Source organism: Erpetoichthys calabaricus, chromosome 8 (assembly GCF_900747795.2).
Source record: "Erpetoichthys calabaricus chromosome 8, fErpCal1.3, whole genome shotgun sequence".
Taxonomy (NCBI): domain Eukaryota; kingdom Metazoa; phylum Chordata; class Cladistia; order Polypteriformes; family Polypteridae; genus Erpetoichthys; species Erpetoichthys calabaricus.
The window spans coordinates 17,349,201-17,374,286 of record NC_041401.2 but is presented as its reverse complement, the minus strand read 5'-3'; the positions used below and the strand labels follow the sequence as shown (position 1 = coordinate 17,374,286).

General features: G+C 43.3%; 1 protein-coding gene and 1 long non-coding RNA gene across 5 annotated transcripts in view; one reads left to right on the top strand and one right to left on the bottom strand.

Annotated features, from left to right (window-relative positions):
• The window catches only part of LOC127528937 (uncharacterized), a 328,693-nt gene that overhangs the window by 133,147 nt on the left and 170,460 nt on the right, over positions 1 to 25,086 (bottom strand). The gene's annotated exons all lie outside the window — the stretch shown is intronic.
• rapgef4a (Rap guanine nucleotide exchange factor 4a) overlaps positions 1 to 25,086 on the top strand; it is a 348,015-nt gene that overhangs the window by 174,496 nt on the left and 148,433 nt on the right. The window contains exon 1 of one of the 4 annotated variants that reach the window (XM_051930613.1): positions 16,371 to 16,626. The exons of the other annotated variants lie outside the window; for them this stretch is intronic. The gene's annotated coding sequence lies outside the window, so the exon portion shown is untranslated. Of the gene's footprint in view, positions 1 to 16,370; positions 16,627 to 25,086 lie in introns of those variants that run through there. 4 annotated transcript variants of the gene reach the window in all.

Here is a 25,086-nt window from a genome sequence, read left to right as displayed (position 1 = left end):
GTGCATACTCCCCAACTTGACTTGACTTGATAAAACTGTTTTACTGTAAGCTACTTTGAATATGTTATTTTTGGTGCGTCTGACTTCTCTTTCTAACTAGCAACTTTAAATTTGGATTAGTGTTTTGGGTTTGATGAAAGATTTAGTACTAGGGTGTTGTACCGTGTTAGACATTATGAATGTAGAGAAAAGCCGAGCAAAATGACACCTTTTATTGGCTAACTAAAAAGATTACAATATGCAAGCTTTCGAGGGAACTCGGGCTCCTTCTTCAGGCAAGATGGCCTGAGTTGCCTCGAAAGCTTGCATATTGTAATCTTTTTAGTTAGCCAATAAAAGGTGTCATTTTGCTTGGCTTTTCTCTACATGAAAGATTTAGGAAAGACTTTAGTTTATGAGCTGGGCATGTTGTAAGACTTCATTACTCTTAGAACCTTCCCATCTCTTTAAGTCGGTCAGAGACAGTTACAGCCCTCTCTTACAGGTGAAGGCCTTGTCACAGTAGACGACTTATCCAGCAATTTTCAGTCCCTGCCTTCAATTACATAATCTTAGTGAGTCAGAAGCAGTTGGCACTGGGCACTTGTGAAGGGTGCCTAGTGTGACATACCCAGCAACTCACTCCAAGTACTGTGCGACTTTCCCCGATGTACAGATGGGCTTTGTGTGCCAAGGAGCTGACAACCAATGAATGGTCATCTGGAAGTACAACGTTCAGAGCTCTGGCATCATGGGAATTACTGCTTAAGCAGTGTGGCAGATAAGTGGGTATAAGTTCACAGGATATTGATAACAGTTAGGAGTTGAGGATACAGGTCTCCAGGAAATGAGCAGGAAATTAAGAAGCTCCAAATTGCAGCAAAGCTGGTAACCGTGATGTCTGTCAGGCTGAAAGGCTTGCCAGGTTGCTTTTGCCGAGCTGTGAGAAGGCGGATTGCCCACGGCAGCTCCAGGAAACAGTTGAAGGTGCCTAAATATCTTGAATTTACAGATCCCTCGTGCTTGCCATCCCAGGAGCCCGTGATTCCTGCAGATCCAACCACAGAGCTCTGCCGGAGTGGAGGTACTCTTACAATTGAGGTCAAGGTGCCGTCATGCAAATGCCTTCTGACAAGTGGAAGGCAGCCGCCTCGAGCTTATTTATTTATTTCACATTTGGAAAAAAGCAGCTGCTGAGAGTTTCCAATTTTCTAAGCCAATGTCAGCCAGAGAGTCAGATTGAAGAGGCAGTGCCAGTTTCAAGAAGGATGAAGGATATAAGGGTGGCAACAGCTGCCTTACAAACCCCATGTCCTGTGTGCTAAAATTAATGCCCAGTCACTATCTGTGACTAGTTTTCATGTACCCCATGTCTCTGTGATACTTGCTCCGGGTACTCCAGTTTTCCTGCCACATCCCCAAAGATGTGCAGGTTAGGTTAACTGATAACTCAGAATTGTCCTTGTGCGAGTGTGTGTGTGAGTGAGTGGGCCATACATTGGACTGGCATCCCATCCAGGACTGTTTCCTGCTTTGTGACTTGTGCTGCCAGGATAGGCTTCAGCCTACATGACACAGAATTTGATTGAGTGGGTTCAAAATTATTATGAAGGATGTATACATACTCTGTGCTTCCATTTCACACTGTGATTGCTTTGGTGGCGGCTATGGCATTACAGGTAGGCGTTCAGTGCATGCGTCTCTGCGTTTGTGAGATCACCTTGGAAAGCAAGTGTAATCACAATTATAATAAGCTGTAACAAGTAACATCCATCCATTATCCAACCCGCTATATCCTAACTACAGGGTCACAGAGGTCGTCTGGAGCCAATCACAGCCAACACAGGGCACAAGGCAGGAAACACACCGCGGGCAGGGCGCCAGCCCACCACAGGGCACAAGTATTTTACAATATTGAATCACAGTGGATTTAATTTGGCTTTTTTGACTTTGAGTGTGGGAAAGAAAGAAATCCAGCATGTACTCAAGGAAAACATACAAACTCTACACAATGACCATTGGATGCTGGGCTACCTCAATCTAAAAAATGTTGTATAAAAAGAAGCCTGATGTCAGTTAGTCATTATCCAACCTGCCATATGCTAACTACAGGGTCACAGAGGTCGGCTGGAGCCAATCACAGCCAACACAGGGCACAAGGCAGGAAACAAACCCCGGGCAGGGTGCCAGCCCACCGCAGGGCAAAAGTATTTTACAATATTGAATCACAGTGGATTTAATTTGGCTTTTTTGACTTTGAGTGTGGGAGGAAAACCAGAGTAACAGAAAGAAATCTTGCATTTACTCAAGGAAAACATACAAACTCTACACAATGACCATAAGAAAGGTTCCTACACTGGACGCTGGGCTACCCCAATCTAAAAATGTTGTATAAAAAGAAGCCTGATGTCCATCAGTACAGTCAGTCAGTCATTATCCAACCCGCCATATCCTAACTACAGGGTCACGGGGCTCTGCCGGAGCCAATCCCAGCCAACACAGGGCGCAAGGCAGGAAATAAACCCCGGGCAGGGTGCCAGCCCACCACAGGGTACAAGTATTTTACAATATTGAATCACAGAGGATTTAATTTGGCTTTTTTGACTTTGAGTGTGGGAAAGACAGAAATCCAGCATGTACTCAAGGAAAACATACAAACTGTACACAATGACCATAAGAAAGGTTCCTACACTGGACGCTGGGCTACCCCAATCTAAAAAATGTTGTATAAAAAGAAGCCTGATGTCAGTTAGTCATTATCCAACCCGCCATATGCTAACTAAGGGTTACGGGGGTCAGCCAGAGCCAATCCCAGCCAACACAGGGCGCAAGGCAGGAAACAAACCCCAGGCAGGGCGCCAGCCCACCACAGGGCACAAGTAACATTGTTTGTTAATTTATGCAGTTGATTAAACCTTATTTCATGCAGCACCATTCATAATGTCATTATCACAAAGCGACGCATAGTAAAAAAAAAAAAAAAGGCAAGAAATAAATAATGGTGGAGACACATGGCAGTAACAACAGACGTGAAATCTAAAACAAAAAGTTAGAAAAGTCCACATGGCATAACATTCAGGTGCATTCAGAGACTGGGTTAGCTGGTTTGAAAGTTGGAGTATTCTCTAGTCACAGAGTTTGTCATCTCTACTTTGTCTTTTACATGGTTGTGTAACAGTAAATCATATTCAGTAATAACAAAGATAATAAAATTTAATTACATGTATTTTACAGTACATACTGCAAGTGTATTTTTAATACCATTTTGCAATATCATGCGAGTGAAGATTACAACTCGAGTGACGAGAATATCCAGGTACTGTTGTTAGTTATTGGGTGTGGAGGGTCTGTGGTGAATTACAATTCAGATTAAATCTGAGTCTGTATCCTTCTTTTTTATGTTTCTGCTGCTGTATGCTTTGAATTTCCCCCATGGGATTACTAAAGTTTATCTAATCTAATCTAAACTAAATTTAAAACTCGTGCCAAAGTCTAAAGCTAAAATTGTTGGTTGCAGCTGAATGTGATAAATAGCGGATCATTGTGGCGCTTTGCCGATAAAATGAGTGTCTGAGAAATATTGAAAATTTATCGTCATCTTTAGAAAATGGAGTTTTGAGTTTTTAGTGGAAACACAGCGTTTCTCAACCTTTAAGTATTTACGACCTGAGTTTTCATAACAGTTTTAATCGCGCCCCCCTAACGTTTTTTGAAACCCTAATAAAATTTATTCCTATATTTTTTGCTGCCGATACACCGCTACAAGTTTAAAATTTTCCTACGAATAGCGAAATTACGCCATATATGGCAACATTCGCACCTCCTTTTTTGTTACAGTTTGAGAACCACTGGTGTAACAGAAATACTGAGCACACGTTTAAATGCTGTAAAGCAGGGGTGTCAAACTCCAGTCCTGGAGGGCCGCAGTGGCTGCAGGTTTTCATTCTAACCATCTTCTTCATTAATGACCAGTTTTTGCTGCTAATTCACTTCTTTTGCCTTAGTTTTGATCGACGTGACTCAGACCCCTTAGTTGTCTCTTTTTCCTTAATTAGCAGCCAAACAATAAGGAGACACAAAACGAGCCTCCCCATGACCAGCTCACCTGGGCCCATCACAGAATATCTGAAAATAAAGAAAGGTGAAGTTCTCAGTAAGGTTGATCTCTCAGGTCACCAACACCAACACATCTACAAATGGGACAGTGAAGCTGAGGGGGTCTTACAGGACTGCTTTGAAACAACTGATTGGGAGATGTTTGAGGATGCAGCTGATGGCAACATCAATGAATTCACAGACTCTGTCACAGGATATATCAGCAAGTGAATTGGCGATGTTGTCACTAAAACCTCCATTTGCATATATCCTAACCAGAAACCCTGGGTAAATAGGGAGATTTGGACTAAGCTCAAGGCGCGGACCTCTGCCTTTGGCTCAGGGAACTCTGATGCATACAAAGCAGCCAGATACGACCTCCGGAGGTCCATCAAGAAGGCCAAACGGCACTACAGGGACAAAGTGGAGTCAAGCTACCACAGGTCTGACACCAAGCGCCTGTGAAATGGACTGTGCTGCATCACTGATTATAAAAAGAAAAACACAGTCAGTGTTCAGCCCACTGCATGTCTTGCAGACGAGCTCGACACTTTCTATGCTCGTTTTGATGCAGCCAACAAAGAACAAGTGCTATATCCTCAAGGGGGCAGTGAGTCTGTCACTCTGATCCTTGAAACGTCTGACGTGAGAAGATCCTTCAAAAAAGTCAATCCTTGCAAAGCTACTGGACCAGATGGCATCCCAGGCCGTGCCCTCAGGGCGTGTACTGACCAGCTAGCAGGTGTGTTCACCAACATCTTCAATCTCTCCCTGAGGCAGTCAGTGGTCCCCACTTCCTTCAAGGCATCTACCATCATTCCTGTCCCAAAGAAACCGGTGGTCTCCTGTCTGAATGACTATTGCCCGGTTGCACTGACATCGGTCATTATGAAGTGCTTCGAGCAACTGGTCAAAGGTTACATCTGCTCCTCCCTGCCCGACACGCTGGATCCTCTCCAATTTGCTTACAGAGCAAACAGATCGACAGAGGATGCCGTTGCGCTAACAATAAGCACTGCCCTCACCCACCTGGAAAGAGGAAATACATATGTAAGAATGCTGTTCATAGATTACAGCTCGGCATTCAACACCATCATCCCCTCAAAACTCACCTTGAAGCTTGACGACCTTGGGTTGGGGACGACCATCTGCAGATGGATTTTCTCTTTCCTCACAAACAGGCCCCAGGTGGTGAGAGTCGGCAAACACACGTCCTCATCACTCATTTTAAACACAGGAGCGCCGCAGGGCTGTGTGCTTAGCCCCCTCTTGTATTCCTTGTTCACCCACAACTGTGTTGCAAAACACGGCACAAACACCATCATCAAGTTTGCAGACGACACACCCATCATAGGCCTTAACAATGACAACGATAAGACGGCCTACAGAGAGGAGGTGCTGGCACTGAGTAATTGGTGCCTGGATAACAACTTGTCTCTTAACGTCAGCAAAACCAAGGAGATGATCGTGGACTATCGGAAACAGCAAGGCGGAGAACACCAGGCCATCTACATCAGCGGCGTAGAAGTTGAAAGGGTTAACAGCTTCAAGTTCCTCGGAGTAAACATCACCAAGGATCTCTTCTCATAGACGCTGTGGTCAAGAAAGCTCGCCAGCGGCTCTACTTCCTGAGGAGGCTGAGGAAGTTTGGCATGAATGCCAACATCACCTCAAACTTTTACAGGAGTGTGGTCGAGAGTCTGCTGACGGGCTGCATTACCGTCTGGTATGGGAGCAGCCAGAAATCACTACAGAGAGTGGTGAAGGCAGCAGAGCACATCACAGGCAAGAGTCTCCCTGCCATTGAAGACATTTACCTCCATCGACAAGCAGCATCATAAAGGACCACAGCCATCCAGCACGCCAGCTGTTCTCCTTGTTACCATCTGGCAGATGATACAGGAGTCTGGCTGCTTGGACTACAAGACTTAAGAACAGTTTTTCCCACCAGGCCATTCGACTCCTCAACAGCAACATGTTAACACTTGCATACACTTACATCACACTTACATTACACTACACAAGTCACACACAAACTGTACCTGCACACACTCGGAATACTGACTGGACATGCATCTGTACTTATAAAACATTATCTGTGCAATAACTGTCATTTGTACTTGCTGCTCATTCAACTCATATTGCTCTATAACTTCTTTTAAAACATACACATTTTATTTTATATGGCTTGTCTATTTTTAACTTGTAATTTTTTAATTATTTTTTAGCTTTATTGGATTAGGCTGAGTGACTTGTTTTTCTCGTCATACACATTTCATTGTATGTTGACCCTGTGTTAACCTATATATGACAAATAAACCTAAACCTAACCATCTTGATGGCGTTCTTAGAAAAAACAGAAAATCAACAGTTTTGGAAATGTCTGCTGTGGCAGACTGAGAGCAGCAACAGTCCACTGAATTAAATAACGAGTTTAATTAACAGCAAGCACCAGCTTCTCATTAAGAGATTGGTCGGAGTTTGAAATCCCCGTTTTTAGCTGGTCATCTGTTGGCTCGTTTCTCATCTCATTTCTGTTTGGCTGACATTTAATGAGGCGGCACGGTGGCGCAGTGGGTAGCGCTGCTGCCTCGCAGTTGGGAGATCTGGGGACCTGGGTTCGCTTCCCGGGTCCTCCCTGCGTGGAGTTTGCATGTTCTCCCCGTGTCTGCGTGGGTTTCCTCCGGGGGCTCCGGTTTCCTCCCAAAGACATGCAGGTTAGGTGGATTGGCGATTCTAAATTGGCCCTAGTGTGTGCTTGGTGTGTGGGTGTGTTTGTGTGTGTCCTGCGGTGGGTTGGCACCCTGCCCGGGATTGGTTCCTGCCTTGTGCCCTGTGTTGGCTGGGATTGGCTCCAGCAGACCCCCGTGACCCTGTGTTCGGATTCAGCGGGTTGGAAAATGGATGGATGGATGGATGACATTTAATGAAGAAAGGAATAAATTCAGAGGACTGAATCTTTAAAAACAGGGCCATTGAAATGAAAGGATGAGAAGTTAATTAGCAGTGAAAGCGGGTCACTGATTAGGAAAAGGATTGGAATGAAAACCTGCAGCCACTGCGTTCAACACCTCTGTGTCTACACCAGTGGTTCCCAACCTCTTGTTGGCCATGCCTCACTTAGGCCTCTCTAAAATCATGATGTCCCCCACTGTAACATATACCTTATTCTTATTAAAAGTGAACTCCTACTCACGTGGAGGAAGCCCATAATGTCATTCATTTGGTCTAAACAAGCTGCCAAAGAACATGGAAACAAAAGAGGGAAAGGATAGTTGAAGTACTGACAAAGAAATCACTAAGAAATTGTTAAAAAAAAATAATATGAAGTAATATGAAAATACAGCAAATACAGTTTTGAAAACATATAATAAGAGACGTGATATTCATAAATATAAAATATCTTTACTCAGTCTATACAGTCGAAAGTAACAACAGGTGTTTTTAAATAGACCTTAGCTAACTGGAACCCTTATGACAACATCACCTGAGAGCATTCATTTAATTAGGGACCATCCATCCATCCATTTTCCAACCCGCTGAATCCGAACACAGGGTCACGGGGGTCTGCTGGAGCCAATCCCAGCCAACACAGGGCACAAGGCAGGAACCAATCCTGGGCAGGGTGCCAACCCACCACAGGACACACACACACACACACACCAAGCACACACTAGGGCCAATTTAGCATTGCCAATCCACCTAACCTGCATGTCTTTGGACTGTGGGAGGAAACCGGAGCGCCCGGAGGAAACCCACGCAGACACGGGGAGAACATGCAAACTCCACGCAGGGAGGACCCGGGAAGCGAACCCGGGTCCCCAGGTCACCCAACTGCGAGGCAGCAGCGCTACCCACTGCGCCACTGTGCCGCCCACCATTCATTCATTTAAAAATAATAAGTTTTATCTATGTAGCGCCTTTCATACACTCAAGGACACTTTACAATACAATAAACACGTTAACAAGACAGTAGAAGTTACATAGAAGAAAATGAATAATACTCAGTGAAAAGATGTGTTTTTAACAGGAGTTTGAAATGAATAATAGATTTTTCCTCATGAAGGATGAGAGGAAGATGATTCCAAATTTTAGGGGCCATCACACTGAAAGCTCTGCCACCCATAGTTACTAACCTGCATTTAGGTCCAGTGAGTAAGGGGGCGTCTGATGATCTTAATCAACAGGTAGGAAGGTAAGGAAGCAGCAGCTCTGACAGATAATGAGGGGCTAAACCATGAAGGGCTTTAAAGGTCAGTCAGTCAGTCAGTCAGTCATTGTCCAACTCGCTATATCCTAACACAGGGTCACGGGGGTCTGCTGGAACCAAGCACAGGGCACAAGGCAGGAAACAAACCCCGGGCAGGGCGCCAGCCCACCACAGGGCACACACACTCACACACCAAGCACACACAGGGGACAATTTAGGACCACCAATGCACCTAACCTGCATGTCTTTGGACTGTGGGAGGAAACCGGAGCACCCGGAGGTACATGTAAACTCCACGCAAGGAGGACCCGGGAAGCGAAACCAGGTCTCCTTACTGCGAGGGAGAAGTGCTACCACTGTGCCACCGTGCCACCCCTAAAACTTTAATGACAGCTTTTTCTGTAATATTTTGATCATTTTATATTCTTTGTTATATTGTAAAATTTTATAATCATTGTTACAATTCATATTATTTTAATGGTAAAAATGATTTCTAAGGGTGGCACGGTGGCGCAATGGGTAGCGCTGCTGCCTCACAGTTGGGGACCTGGGTTCGCTTCCCGGGTCCTCCCTGCGTGGAGTTTGCATGTTCTCCCCGTGTCTGCGTGGGTTTCCTCCCACAGTCCAAAGACATGCAGGTTAGGTGGATTGGCGATTCTAAATTGGCCTTGGTGTGTGGGTGTGTTTGTATGTGTCCTGCGGTGGGTTGGCACCCTGCCCGGGATTGGTTCCTGCCTTGTGCCCTGTGTTGGCTGGGATTGGCTCCAGCAGACCCCCATGACCCTGTGTTCGGATTCAGCGGGTTGGAAAATGGATGGATGGATGGATGATTTCTAAGTAGAAAAACCCAAGCTGGTTGTAAAATCATAAATTAAGGGGTTCTTCACCATACTTTCTATGTTTTTATAAATGTCTCTGTAAAAAATAAAAATTATTTGTTTATTTTTTCTATCCTTTTTAACAGTGAATTTCTGTTTTTTTTTTCGTTTTATAAATTGTTTAACATACCTAAATTCTTGAATTACCCCCCCTAAAAAATCAAATTGCCCCCCAGTGGGGCGTGTGCCGTTCTACACATTAAGTTCCCCTGAGCCATCTTTCACTACGATTTCAGTGAGCTACTGTGCCCGAGGTTTGACTAAGATGCCTCACACCTACAATACAGAGATGAGTGTAGACTGGAGCGGAGGCAGAAGCAGACTGTTAGCATTTAGCCAGACCTACCTCTGAATTCAGGTCTAGTAAGGGAAGGTGACAAATAAATAAACAATAGCATTGCTGCCATATATCGATTAAATCAGCGTTTCTCAAGCTTTAAGTATTTGCGACCCGAGTTTTCATAACAGTTTTAATCGCGCCCCCCTAACGTTTTTTTGAAAGGAGCCCACTAATACCAATTTGTTCTTTTTTTTAATTAATAGATGCATATTTTATTATGGGCGGCACGGTGGTGCAGTGGGTAGCGCTGCTGCCTCGCAGTTGGGAGACCTGGGGACCCGGGTTCACTTCCTGGGTCCTCCCTGCGTGGAGTTTGCATGTTCTCCCCGTGTCTGCGTGGGTTTCCTCCCACAGTCCAAAGACATGCAGGTTAGGTGGATTGGCGATTCTAAATTGGCCCTAGTGTGTGCTTGGTGTGTGGGTGTGCTTATGTGTGTCCTGCGGTGGGTTGGCACCCTGCCCAGGATTGGTTCCTGCCTTGTGCCCTGTGTTGGCTGGGATTGGCTCCAGCAGACCCCCGTGACCCTGTGTTCGGATTCAACGGGTTGGAAAATGGATGGATGGATATTTTATTATGCCTACTTAACTTTTATCGACTTTTATCTAACTCTATGTTTATTTTTCTAGTATCAGAATGTAGTTTAAGTTAATTTGTTTTGGTTTCAATAGATGTATTTTTCATATTTTGGATTCTTTTCTTTTTTTTTCACATCTTTGCGCCCCCCTTTTTGTTACTTTGCACCCCCTTGGGGGGGCCTGCCCCACAGTTTGAGAACCACTAGATTAAATAAAGAATATCACCCTTTCGATTATATGGTAACTCTCGGTCATCTGGCCCTGTCCCATCCTGTGTCCTGCCCTGAGGTGTATTTGTTTCGGCACATACAACTGCAGATGTTTCACAATTTGGCCATTGTCAGTGGCTGTCAAATGAGTAAATGAAAAATACATTAAAATTATACAAGTTGAAGTAACATGCACTCAATGTAAAATTAAAACAGTAAACTAACACATTAGACGACTTTTCCAGCAAGTTTCCGTCGTAGCCTCCACTTACTTAATCTTAGTGAGTTGGAGGCAGTTGCTGGTGTGGCCCTGTGACCTCAAGTCATGTAGTCTGACATACCCAATGACTCACTCCGAGATATCTGTCATTAGCTGTAGGCGTTGGCTCTGTGTGCGTGAGAACTGACAAGCAATGAGCGCACATGGCATGCGGTGACTGAGCACTATTTAAACCCAGGGTTATGCAGCTGTGAAGAAGCATTGTTAACCACTGCACCATCATGTCAACGGAGACATCATCCTGCAATTTGCTGCTACAGGGCCAAACCCTGGACCTGATGACTTGGTACTGAAAGAGTTAGATTTGACAAGTGGATGGATGGATATCGAAAATCTCATACTCCACATTGTTATCCTCTGAATCAGCTTCAGTCAGTCAAAGCTGTGCATTTTCTAAAAGCTACAGTGCATCCGGAAAGTATTCACAGCGCATCACTTTTTCCATATTTTATGTTACAACCTTATTCCAAAATGGATTAAATTCATTTCTCATTTCTCATGAGCTCAGGTACATCCTGTTTCCCCTGATCATCCTTGAGATGTTTCTGCAGCTTCATTGGAGTCCACCTGTGGTAAATTCAGTTGACTGGACATGATTTGGAAAGGCACACACCTGTCTATATAAGGTCCAACAGTTGACAGTTCATGTCAGAGCACAAACCAAGCATGAAGTCAAAGGAATTGTCTGTAGACCTCCGAGACAGGATTGTCTCGAGGCACAAATCTGGGGAAGGTTACAGAAAAATTTCTGCTGCTTTGAAGGGCCCAATGAGCACAGTGGCCTCCATCATCCGTAAGTGGAAGAAGTTCAAAACCACCAGAACTCTTCCTAGAGCTGGCTGGCCATCTAAACTGAGCGATCTGAGGAGAAGGGCTTAGTCAGGGAGGTGACCAAGAACCCGATGGTCACTCTGTCAGAGCTCCAGAGGTCCTCTGTGGAGAGAGGAGAACCTTCCAGAAGGACAACCATCTCTGCAGCAATCCACCAATCAGGCCTGTATGGTAGAGTGGCCAGACGGAAGCCACTTCTTAGTAAAAGGCACATGGCAGCCCGCCTGGAGTTTGCCAAAAGGCACCTGAAGGACTCTCAGACCATGAGAAAGAAAATTCTCTGGTCTGATGAGACAAAGATTGAACTCTTTGGTGTGAATGCCAGGCATCACATTTGGAGGAAACCTGGCACCATCCCTACAGTGAAGCATGGTGGTGGCAGCATCATGCTGTGGGGATGTTTTTCAGCGGCAGGAACTGAGAGACTAGTTAGGATAAAAGGAAAGATGACTGCAGCAATGTACAGAGACATCCTGGATGAAAACCTGCTCCAGACCGCTCTTGACCTCAGACTGGGGCGACGGTTCATCTTTCAGCAGGACAACGACCCTAAGCACACAGCCAAGATATCAAAGGAGTGGCTTCAGGACAACTCTGTGAATGTCCTTGAGTGGCCCAGCCAGAGCCCAGACTTGAATCCGATTGAACATCTCTGGAGAGATCTTAAAATGGCTGTGCACCGACGCTTCCCATCCAACCTGATGAAGCTTGAGAGGTGCTACAAAGAGGAATGGGCAAAACTGGCCAAGGATAGGTGTGCCAAGCTTGTGGCATCATATTCAAAAAGACTTGAGGCTGTAATTGCTGCCAAAGGCGCATCGACAAAGTATTGAGCAAAGGCTGGGAATACTTACAGTATGTACATGGGATTTCTCAGTTTTTTTATTTTTAATAAATTTGCAAAAACCTCAAGTAAACTTTTTTCACGTTCTCATTATGGGGTGTTGTGTGTAGAATTGTGAGGAAAAAAATGAATTTAATCCATTTTGGAATAAGGCTGTAACATAACAATGTGGAAAAAGTGATGCGCTGTGAATACTTTCCGGATGTACAGTATATACAGTATATAAAAGTCAATGTGTGTGTATGTATGTTCCAGCATCACCTCCAAACAGCTGGAGCAATTTTCATGAGACTTGGTACACATGTTTCTCAAAGGTCGACTAAAAATACTGTGGTGTGAAATCTGCCCTAACCCACCCCCTTCTGGATAGGGTGGGGCGGTGATCTTATGGTCTTGTACATAGACATAGAATTACTAGACACCACATGACCAGCAGCATTGTACATCAACGTCGCCGCCATATTGCGAGTGGCACTGCTGTGGAGTGAAGTAATAGATAAAGATGCCTCACGCATGTGCTGCTTGGGATTGTACAAACCGCTGTACGCTCCAAACCAGATCACAGGGATTACATTTCATTGGTAAGGCTGAACAATTGTTTTGGTTATATTTGGCCATTAGAAAATCCCGTTTTATAATCTTAACTTTAGCTAAGCCAGGCTGAGCTAGCAAAGCTATGCATTTATGTGCTGTGTTACCATGGTAAGTACATTGTCTTTATAATATCCTCAGACTGACAGCTGTGATTGATCGAATTTGTGGGGACAGACAAACAAGAATGTAACTCTATCACTTTGTACAGTTTATGAAGCCAAACTCATCCTAGCAGTGCAGTTCTTTTTTCTATCTCAAGAAATTCAACTGAAAAAGAGTAAAGATCTGTAAAATTGGTGCATGTGTGTTTTAGGGGGCTGGAATAACATCCCTTCAGCTGCTCAGTTCCAGGCCATTTTCCGTCGTCTCATGGTTCGGTGTGGTGCCTCTCCAAGCACATCAGGAAACGTGGCAGCACAGGATGAGACTGTCTCCCTGTCTGCTGTTGAGATGTCCTCTACACCAGCAGCAGCAGCAGAAGAGCTTCCATCCCCTTTTGCAAATATCCCTTCAATTGTGTGTGACCATAGCTACCTACCAACCCGCTTTGGTAGCCTCATGGAAAATGCACTTGTTAACATCTCGTGGTTTGTCGTTCGACAGATTTTGAGACAGCTGTCCTGTGATGTGTGCCGTGCTAGTTTGGTAACAGATGTTGTACCGGCATCACATTAAAAAACAAAGTGAGGTTTGATGATTCCTTCTGAGGGTCCAGTCAAGGTGGTCAAAGTAGCTGAGCGTGTTATCTGACAGTCGACATTAGGACAAGCTGTCAGTGGATCTTTTGTCAATCAGTTTGTTCAGGCTGAGATCGGTTCAGATGATGTGTTTTTTCTCAAAGAGCACATCGAGGAAACACAGTTTGAAATTGACAACCGTCATTGTATGATCATGTCTTTAGTTGTGTCTGTCTTCCACAAACTAAGGCTGCACCATATTGCGAGACTGAATAATCACAAATTACAGAGTGGCAAAACACAAAACAGTTCTATTTGAAGGATTTTAAGATTTTAGATTTAGATAGAGCCAACTATACTTCAGTAGAAGGCTGCCATCTTTCAACATCTGCAATAAGATGCTGCAGATGTTCTATCAGACGGTTGTGGCGAGCGCCCTCTTCTACGCGGTGGTGTGCTGGAGAAGCAGCATAAAGAAGAGGGACGCCTCACGCCTGGACAAACTGGTGAGGAAGGCAGGCTCTATTGTAGGCACGGAGCTGGACAGTTTGACATCCGTGGCAGAGCAACGGGCGCTGAGCAGACTCCTATCAATCATGGAGAATCCACTGCATCCACTGAACAGGATCATCTCCAGACAGAGGAGCAGCTTCAGCCACAGACTGCTGTCACCGTCCTGCTCCACTGACAGACTGAGGAGATCGTTCCTCCGCCACACTATGAGACCCAGGGGGGTGGTAAACGTTAACATTATATAAAGCTATTGTCTGTCTGTATACCTGCATTGCTATCACTCTTTAATTTAATATTGTTTCTTTATCAGTATGCTGCTGCTGGAGTATGGGAATTTCCCTTTGGGGATTAATAAAGTTTATCTATCTATCTATCTATCTATCTATCTATCTATCTATCTATCTATCTATCTATCTATCTATCTATCTATCTATCTATCTATCATATAGTGCCTTTCACATATCTATCTATCTATCTATCTATCTATCTATCTATCTATCTATCTATCTATCTATCTATCTATCTATCTATCATATAGTGCCTTTCACATATCTATCTATCTATCTATCTATCTATCTATCTATCTATCTATCTATCTATCTATCTATCTATCTATCTATCTATCTATCTATCTATCTATCTATCTATCTATCTATCATATAGTGCCTTTCACATATCTATCTATCTATCTATCTATCTATCTATCTATCTATCTATCTATCTATCTATCTATCTATCTATCTATCTATCTATCATATAGTGCCTTTCACATATCTATCTATCTATCTATCTATCTATCTATCTATCTATCTATCTATCTATCTATCATATAGTGCCTTTCACATATCTATCTATCTATCTATCTATCTATCTATCTATCTATCTATCTATCTATCTATCTATCTATGCAATCCTGCTAACTACGCTAAATTGTTATCTATCTATCTATCTATCTATCTATCTATCTATCTATCTATCTATCTATCTATCTATCTATCTATCTATCTATCTATGTAATCCTGCCAACTATGCTAAATTCTTACCTATCTATCTATCTATCTATCTATCTATCTATCTATCTATCTATCTATCTATCTATCTATCTATCTATCTATCTATCTATCTATCTATCTATCTATCTATCTATCTATTATATTTTTGGTTCTCAAAAGGTCCATCCCCATGAAGTTGTAGAAAGAAACTTTATTTATTTAGATTCATAACAGACTCCATGGTATGAGGTTTGTGAAATACAAATTAGTCATGATTTTACAGGAATTCTTGCCACTTAGAATAACACAGGCTTTGATAAGGTTAATATGTTAGTGTCCAGCTATAGCCAATAAAACATTGAAGACTTCAAGTTTTCTTCTACATATTAGAAAGCTTTTCAAAGCACAAAGAATCAACTTCGCATGCAAATAGAAACGCACAGCCTAATAAAGAACCGTTATTTGTAAGAGTTTATTGGTCGCTTACTATACATTAAAGATTTCTGTTTTGTCCACATATTAGGAACCTCTCCAAAGCTTAAAAAAAAAGATACTTTCATATGCAGAGGACCATTCTTAGACTTAAATGGCTCTTTGTGAAACAGAGGTTCAACAAGGAACAGCACAACCCAGTAAAGTGCCATTTCAGAACCGTTATTTTTAAGAGCGTGTAAGAGTATTAAACTCCACACGACCTCGACATGTGCAGTAGCCTATGGCAGTATACGAAGTAAGCCGGACGTGTTTCTAGGATCAGATACACCAAAGGGGTTACCGTCCTCGAGTATTGTGCCTCCTATTGAAATTGTGCCCGTTTCCCTCTCCTCCAACACTCCGCTTTTCTGCAGGCTGGTGTGCACAGTAAACGGTCTCGCGTCTCGATCGGCACGCTGGTCTTTTTCTAGTTGCTGTCTGGTTGGACTGGGGCTCCTACCGATTTGGTTTTATAACAGTTGAAAAAATAGAAAGAATAAATAAAAAGGGGATCTTGTTAATGCGCACGCCGCTTGGTCTGAAGTTTTTCCTGAATTTAGTTTGACCTGTGTGTCGTGGGCTGGATTCTGGAGCAGAAATAGTTACACATAAGATTTTTTTTAATGTATATATATAGTTGATCGACCCTAAGGATGGGGGAGGAAATGTTTGTAAAAGCAAACGAGAAAAAAAAAGGTCTCCTCGCAAAGTGCATATGCGCGTGTCCGGTTTAAATATAATTGAATGTCTTAAATTATAGATGGTGTACCGAGGTGGGACTGTCTTTCAGGAGGCGCACTAGTTTCACAGACATCACTGCAGGGCTGAAGGAAGGTTACTCTCCACAGAACAGACTGGTGGGATGCAACTCCAGCATCACCTAGCAACTGCTTCACTGGGAAGCCTGTTATTCTCTCGGGCTCTTTAGCGCTACCGCGCTTGAATTGGCAGAGTGTCCGGCGGTCAGCCTAACTACAGTCGTTAGCAGGACAGATGGGGAGGCAGCAAGTGAGAGTCTAGCTCTGCGCTCAGTTCATCCAGGTCCCGACAAAATGGCACAGATGACAAGAAGGCAGCGGTACAGCTGGGACTGGGCGACCACAAGATTGCCACTCCGGTAACTGCTCCGTTTGGGTAAGTCGTAACTCAATTCGCGAACGTTCCCACGACCGGACCACCTGGAAACACACGCGGAAGGGGGTGTCGGTTTTCGGTAGAAGCACATACTGCTGAAGTGTCCATGCCATTTGACATATCAAAAAAAAATTATTATTATTATTATAATTATATATTGGGACAGATAAAAGCAAACGCTTGCGCAAGAAACAATTGGCAGTCTCAAGGGCACGTGTATTTGGAGGGTTGCCGTTATGTACTGTATTTAAATAAACTACAACCGACAACACAAGTGCAAAAAACGCACGCTCCGGAATCCAGTTTGAAATGAATAATAGATTTTTCCTCACGAAGGATGAGAGGAAGAGCATTCCAAATTTTAGGGGCCATCACGCTGAAAGCCCTGCCATCCATAGTTACTAACTTGTATTTAGGTCCAGTGAGTAAGGGGGCGTCCGATGATCTTAATGCACAGGCAGGAGGGTAAGGAAGCAGCAGCTCAGACAGATAATGAGGGGCTAAACCATGAAGGGGCTTTAAAGGTAAGTTAGTCAGTCAGTCATTGTCCAACCCGCTATATCCTAACTACAGGGTCACAGGGGTCTGCTGGAGCCAATCCCAGGCAGCACAGGGCGCAAGGCAGGAAGAAACCCCGGACAGGGTGCCAGCCCACCGCAAGGCACACACACCCACACACTAAGCACAATTTAGGATCGCCAATGCACCTAACCTGCATGTCTTTGGACTGTGGGAGGAAACCCACGCAGACACGGGGAGAACATGCAAACTCCATGCAGGGGAGGACCCGTGAAGCGAACCCGGGTCTCCTTACTGTGAGGCAGCAGCGCTACCCACTGCGCCACCGTGCCGCCCTGTTGTAAGACACATTTTACAAAATTTGTTTTTAAATATACTGTGAATTTTAGTTATAATATACTATACAATATATTTTATACGGTGGCGCAGTGGATAGTGCTGCCGCCTCGCAGTTAGGAGACCTGGGTTCGCTTCCCGGGTCCTCCCAGTGTGGAGTTTGCATGTTCTCCCCGTGTCTGCGTGGGTTTCCTCCGGGCGCTCCGGTTTCCTCCCACAGTCCAAAGACATGCAGGTTAGGTGGATTGGCGATTCTAAATTGGCCCTAGTGTGTGCTTGGTGTGTTTGTGTGTGTCCTGCGGTGGGTTGGCACCCTGCCCGGGATTGGTTCCCTGCCTTGTGCCCTGTGTTGGCTGGGATTGGCTCCAGCAGACCCCCGTGACCCTGTGCTTGGATTCAGCGGGTTGGAAAATGGATGGATGAATGGATATATTTTAGAATGCATAGATTTTCCTTTTTTATATATTGTTTATTTTCAACAAGCAGAACATTACAATGGCGTACTACTCAGTCATACAATATAATACTAACATAACAGATATAACCTTTTACTTTAAAATAAATGCCGAAAAAACAAAATACAATAGAAATGCAAAGGAAAAAAACAGAACAAAATACAACCCCCACCCAATAGAAAGACAGAAAGATCAGAGACCTAAGCATATAAACCCTAAATAACTTTTAAAATATGATAGAACAATTAATAGCATAAGAGATTCCACCACAGACTCAGCATGCATATTCTAAAAATAATGAATTCTTGTCATGATTTTAAAAAGTTTTCTTCTTATTCTCTAAGAGTGAATTATATTTTGATTTTATCCATCCATTATCCAACCCGCTATATCCTAACTACAGGATCATGGGGGGGTCTGCTGGAGCCAATCCCAGCCAACACAGGGTGCAAGGCAGGAAACAAACACCGGGCAGGGTGCCAGCCCATCGCAGGGCACACACACACACTAGGGACAATTTCGGATCGCCAATGCACCTAACCTGCATGTTTTTGGCCTGTGGGAGGAAACCGGAGTGCCCAGAGCAAACCCACGCAGGGAGAAGGTGAACTCAGCTCTCCTTACTGCGAGGCAGCAGCGCTATCCACTGTGCCACCGTGCCACCCTATTTTGATTTTATTAGAGATAAAATAGAATGTTGTTTACCCACGGAGTTACAGAAGGTGGTTGGGATTCTTGCAGTTCTGCAGATGAGTCCATGTGCTGGTAGTGTGGCTCAGGCTATTGTAACCAAATTCTCCTTCCACAGTTTAACACAAATGTCAGTCCCCATTAATAGATTAGGAATGACTGTGACAAAAAGGGTGCCCAAAAAGCATGTAAAGATTTTTGTCAACACCGATATTAATTTAGTGCATTCCCAAAATATTTGGCCTAGTGATGCTGGAGCTAGATGGCAACACTCTTATGTTGGATTGATGCTCTGGAGACATTTTAGACAGCAGTCAGCAGTGATAGACAGCAGTTAGCCTGAAGCTAAGCATGTGTCGTCCCAGCCAGTACTCCAATGAGAGACCATCTAGGAACAGTGTGGGTTTCTTCTGGAAGAGATGTTGGTGATGCCAACAGGGGCCACTTACCCTGTAGTCTGTGGGTGCATCCCAAAGCAGTGACCTGGATGCCGTGCTGTAAGAATTGGCATGTCCTTCAGATGCGACATAAAACCAAGGTCTGCTCTCTCTGTGGTCGTAAAAGATCTCTGGGTATCCTTCAAAATGAATATGGCATTCCGTGTCGCCCTAGTTAAAATGCTTGAGCTTGTTTGTCTTTCCTGTTTTGTTTTAAAATTATTCCCTAATAGCCAATGCTCTTTCAGATGGTTTAGAATAAATGGCACTCTACAGAGAGAAATGCTACTCAGAAAGTAAAAGAGACAGCAGATGTGCAAGAGAGGCGGGCATGAATGGCGGGCTGATGTGATGCCAACCAATTGTGCTGTAATTTTAATGTTTTTGTTTTTTATGTAGACACTACGTATTTCAGGAATTGCGGAAATCCTTTTGCTCTGTGAAGCAGATATGAAAAGAGGTGGATGAAAGCGAAATCAAAGCCCGTGTTATGAAAAGCAAGGCGATTCAAAAAAGACCAGAGTGCCAACATAAAAGGGTGGCACATTCATAGATTTGCATTATAAAACAACTTTATTTTGTCCATTATTCCTCTGGCTGGTTTGCTGCTCTCCATTCCGTTCTCTCTGATGGGTTGTGAGCCAACCTTCTGTGAAGGGCGCTATATAGAAATCCTTTCAGTTAAACTGAATGCATTGAATTTAATTTGGTGCCCTGACATTTTGTGGAGTTTGCATGGTAGGTAGGTAGTGTGGCATAGTGGTTAAGGCTTTGGACATCAAACCTTGAAGCAGTGGGCTCAAATCTCACTACTGACACGTGACCCTGAGCAAGTCACTTCACCTGCTTGGGCTCCAGTTGGAAAAACAAAAGAAATGTAGCCAGTTGTATCTCAGGGTAAAAGGCCTTGGATAAAAGCGTTAACCCAATAATTCTCTCCTTTTGTCTGTGTGTCTTTTTTCTCTTTACCCTCTAGTATTTTTTTTGCTTTTTAAAGATGTCTGTTAGGTTAAGTAGAAATTATAAATCGGTTGTTAGTGTGTGTGTGAGTGGGCTCTACAACAGACCGGTGCCCCATCCTGCCCTGCACACCGTAATGTTGAGTTAGGCTCCGACACCAATTGATCAAATCAATGAAAATGAAACTGGTCTGAGGATGCTACTGTATGAAATGCTCTAATGCAGGGGTCCTGGGGGGCTGCAGTGGCTACAGGTTTCCTAATTAGAACTCAGTCCTTGCTGATAATGAAACTTGGTATTTAATCCTAGGCCTTGTTAGCACTTACATTCAACAAAGACATACAGTGCTGTGCAAAAGTTTTAGGCAGGTGTGAAAAAATGCTGTAAACAAAGAATGCTTTCATAAATGGAAGTGTTAATCATTTAATCATTTATTTTCATCAATCAACAAAATGCAGTGAATGAACAAAAGAGAAATCTAAATCAAATCAATATTTGGTGTGACCACCCTTTGCCTTCAAAACAGCATCAATTCTTCTAGGTACACTTACACACAGTTTTTGAAGGAACTCGGCTGGTAGGTTGTTCCAAACATCTTGGAGAACTAACCACAGATCTTCTGTGGATGTAGGCTTCCTCACATCCTTCTGTCTCTTCATGTAATCCCAGACACACTCGATGATGTTGAGATCAGGGCTCTGTGGGGGCCATACCATCACTTCCAGGACTTCTTAGTTCTTCTTTACGCTGAAGATAGTTCTTAATGACTTTGGCTGTATGTTTGGGGTCGTTGTCCTGCTGCAGAATAAATTTGGGGCCAATCATACGCCTCCCTGATGGTATTGCATGATGGATAAGTATCTGCCTGTATTTCTCAGCATTGAGAACACCATTAATCCTGACCAAATCTCCAACTCCATTTGCAGAAATGCAGCCCCAAACGTTCAAGGAACCTCCACCATGCTTCACTGTTGCCTGCAGATACTCATTATTGTACCGCTCTCCAGCCCTTTGATGAACAAACTGCCTTCTGCTACAGCCAAATATTTCAAATTTTGACTCATCAGTCCAGAGCACCTGCTGCCATTTTTCTGCACCCCAGTTCCTATGTTTTCGTGACTCATACTTGAATCGCTTGGCCTTGTTTCCACGTCGGAGGTATGGCTTTTTGGCTGCAACTCTTCCGTGAAGACCACTTCTGGCCAGACTTCTCCGGACAGTAGATGGGTGTACCTGGGTCCCACTGGTTTCTGCCAGTTCTGAGCTGATGGCACTGCTGGACATCTTCCGATTTCGAAGGGTAATAAGCTTGATGTGTCTTTCATCTGCTGCACTAAGTTTCCTTGGCCGACCACTGCGTCTACGATCCTCAACGTTGCCCGTTTCTTTGTGCTTCTTCAAAAGAGCTTGAACAGCACATCTTGAAACCCCAGTGCGCTTTGAAATCTTTGTCTGGGAGAGACCTTGCTGATGCAGTAGAACTACCTTGTGTCTTGTTGCTGTGCTCAGTCTTGCCATGACATGAAACTGTCTTCACAACCTCACCTTGGTAGCAGAGTTTGGCTGTTCCTCACCCAGTTTGAAGCCTCCTACACAGCTGTTTCTGTTTCAGTTAATGACTGTGTTTCAACCTACGTGTGACATTGATGATCATTAGCACCTGTTTGGTAGAATTGGTTGATCAGACACCTGACTAGAATCCTACAAAATCCCTGACTTTGTGCAAGTGGACCTATAAGAATTGATGCTGGTTTGAAGGCAAAAGGTAGGAACACCAAATATTGATTTGATTTAGACTTTTCTTTTGTTCGCCTTTTTGCATTTTGTAAATTGATAACAATAAACAATCACTAATTATATTTCTGAAAGCATTCTTTGTTTACAGCATTTTTTCACACCTGCCTAAAACTTTTGCACAGTACTGTACTTCAGTGAAATTGTAGATCACAGTCCTGTAGGTCCACAGAGGGTGCAGGTTTTCACTTCAACCAATTTAATTATTATTAAAAAATCATTATAATCCATGTATTTACTACTAAAGGAATGCATTATTATTATTATTATTATTACCACGTTTATAATAACTTAACCTGTTTGTTGTCGAATAGGGCGGCATGGTGGCGCAGTGGGTAATGCTGCTGCCTCGCAGTTAGGAGACCCGGGTTCACTTCCCAGGTCCTCCCTGCGTGGAGTTTGCATGTTCTCCCTGTGTCAGTGTGGGTTTCCTCCCACAGACATGCAGGTTAGGTGTATTGGTGATTCTAAATTGTCCCATGGGTGTGCCCTGTGGTGGGCTGGTGCCCTGCCTGGGATTTGTTCCTGCCTTGCGCCCTGTGCTGTCTGGGATTGACTCCAGCAGACCCCCGTGACCCTGTGTTAGGATATTGGACATCAGGCTTCTTTTTATACAACATATTTTTTAGATTGGGGTAGCCCAGCGTCCAGTGTAGGAACCTTTCTTATGGTCATTGTGTAGAGTTTGTATGTTTTCCTTGAGTACATGCAGGATTTCTTTCTGTTACTCTGGTTTTCCTCTCACACTCAATGTCAAAAATGCCAAATTAAATCCACTGTGATTCAATATTGTAAAACAATAAAATATGAAACCCTCCAAAGGGGTGAATACTTCTGATAGGCACTGTAGATAAATGGGGAGATAATAGAAAAGACTCTATGTACTGGAGAGCTTAATAGATAGGTGGCAAAGGTGTTATGTAACTAACTGATAAAAAGTAATGTATAAAATAAGTACTTGACATTGATAACGATTTAAAGGCGTTATATGACAGATAGATAAAGTGCAAAGGCACTGCTGCTCTATGACAAATAGATATGAAAGGCAGGGTTGTATATTATAATATTGCAGCGTATCTATTTGCCTCTGGGATGTTTATGCTTGGATCAAAATCTTCTGACACAATTTTAACTTGTGTTCTTTTTGTTTTGTAGCAACTGTCCTATTGAATGTTGTTAATATAAAAATATAAGGCGGAGTACTGCACATTATAAGCTGTGTACTGAGCCTGATGAAATAGTTTCAATTGAATTTTCAGTGTACCAAGTGTTAATATTTATAGAATCTAGAATTTTATAAAGAATCCAAAGCAACATCTAAGTACAGTCATATGAATAAGTTTGGGACCCCCGCTCAGCCTGCATAATAATTGACTCTCCTTTCAACAATAAAGATAACAGTGGTATGTCTTTCATTTCCTAGGAACATCTGAGTACTGCGGTGTTTTCTGAACAAAGATTTTTAGTGACGCAGTATTTAGTTGTATGAAATTAAATAAAATGTGAAAAATACTGGCTGTGCACAAATGTGGGTCCCCTTGTCATTGTGCTGATTTGAATGCCTGTCACTGCTCAATGCTGATTACTTACAACACCACATTGGTGGGATGAGCTCATTGAGCCTTGAACTTCATAGACAGGTGTGTCCAATCATGAGATATAAAGGGATTTAAGGTGGTCAATTACAAGTTGTGTTTCCCTTTGAGTCTCCTCTGAAGAGTGACAGCATGGGATCCTCAAAGCAACTCTCAAAAGATCTGAAAACAAAGATTGTTGAGTCTCCTGGTTTAGGGGAAGGCTACAGAAAGCTATCTCAGAGGTTTAAACTGTCAGTTTCTGTAACTGTAAGGAATGGAATCAGGAAATGGAAGGCCACAGGCACAGTTGCTGTTAAATCCAACAGGTCTGGCAGGCTAAGAAAAATACAGGAGCGGCATATGAACAGGATTGTGAGAAAGGGTACAGACAACCACAGATCACCTCCAAAGACCTACAAGAACATCTTGCTGCAGATGGTGTATCTGTACATCGTTCTACAATTCAGCACAATTTGCACAAAGAACATCTGTATGGCAGGGTGATGAGAAAGAAGCCCTTTCTGCACTCACGCCACAAACAGAGTCGCTTGTTGTATGCCAATGCTCATTTAGACAAGTCACATTCATTTTGGAACAAAGTGCTTTGGACTGATGAGACAAAAATGAAGTTATTTGGTCAGAACAAAAAGCGATCTGCATGGTGGAAGAAGAACACCGCATTCCAAGAAAAACACCTGCTACCTACTGTCAGATTTGGTGGAGGTTCCATCATGCTGTGGGGCTGTGTGGCTAGTTCAGGGACTGGAGCCCTTGTTAAAGTCGACGGTCGGATGAATTCAACCCAATATCAACAAATTCTTCAGGATTATGTTCAAGCATCAGTCACAAAGCTGAAGTTACGCAGGGGTTGGATATTCCAACAAGACAATGAGCCAAAACACAGTTGGAAATCTACAAAGACATTCATGCAGAGGGAGAAGTACAATGTTCTGGAATGGCCGTCACAGTACCCTGACTTGAAGATCATCGACAATCTATGGGATGATTTGAAGCAGGCTGTCCAGCCATCAAATTGAACTGAACTGGAGAGATTTTGTATGAAGAATGGTCAGAAATACCTCCATCCAGAATCCAGACACTCATCAGAGGTTATAGGAGGCCAGCGTCTAGAGGCTGTTAGATTTACAAAAGGAGGCTCAGCTAAGTATTGATGTCATATCTCTGTTGGGGTGCCCACATTTATGCACCTGTCTAATTTTGTTATGATGCATATTGCATATTTTCTGTTAATCCAATAAACTTAATGTCACTGCTGAAATACTACTGTGTCCATAAGGCATGTCAGATATTAAAAGGAAGTTTAGCCAATGAGAAACAAAAATCCAAAGAATTAAGAGGGGTTCCCAAACTTTTTCATATGACTGTAGATATCAATGCATCTCTTTGAAGTCACCAGTACAAGATAACTTTATGACCTTATGAGTTGAGATGATTATTAATTGATTATTAATAGATCATTTTTAGAGCACCTTTCAAGTTGAACTGATTTATTAAGCACTCTGAATTCTGCTCTTGTGGACATAAAGATCTCTTTTAGGCATATGCTTAACGTATCCAGCTGTGATCATTTACTAGAATTGTTTTGGGGTGGGGGGATTGGGGGTGACCCACCCTAAATCCTGCCTGCCTTGGGCATTGTGTGTGTGAAGTTTTCTTGTTCTCCCCGTGTTT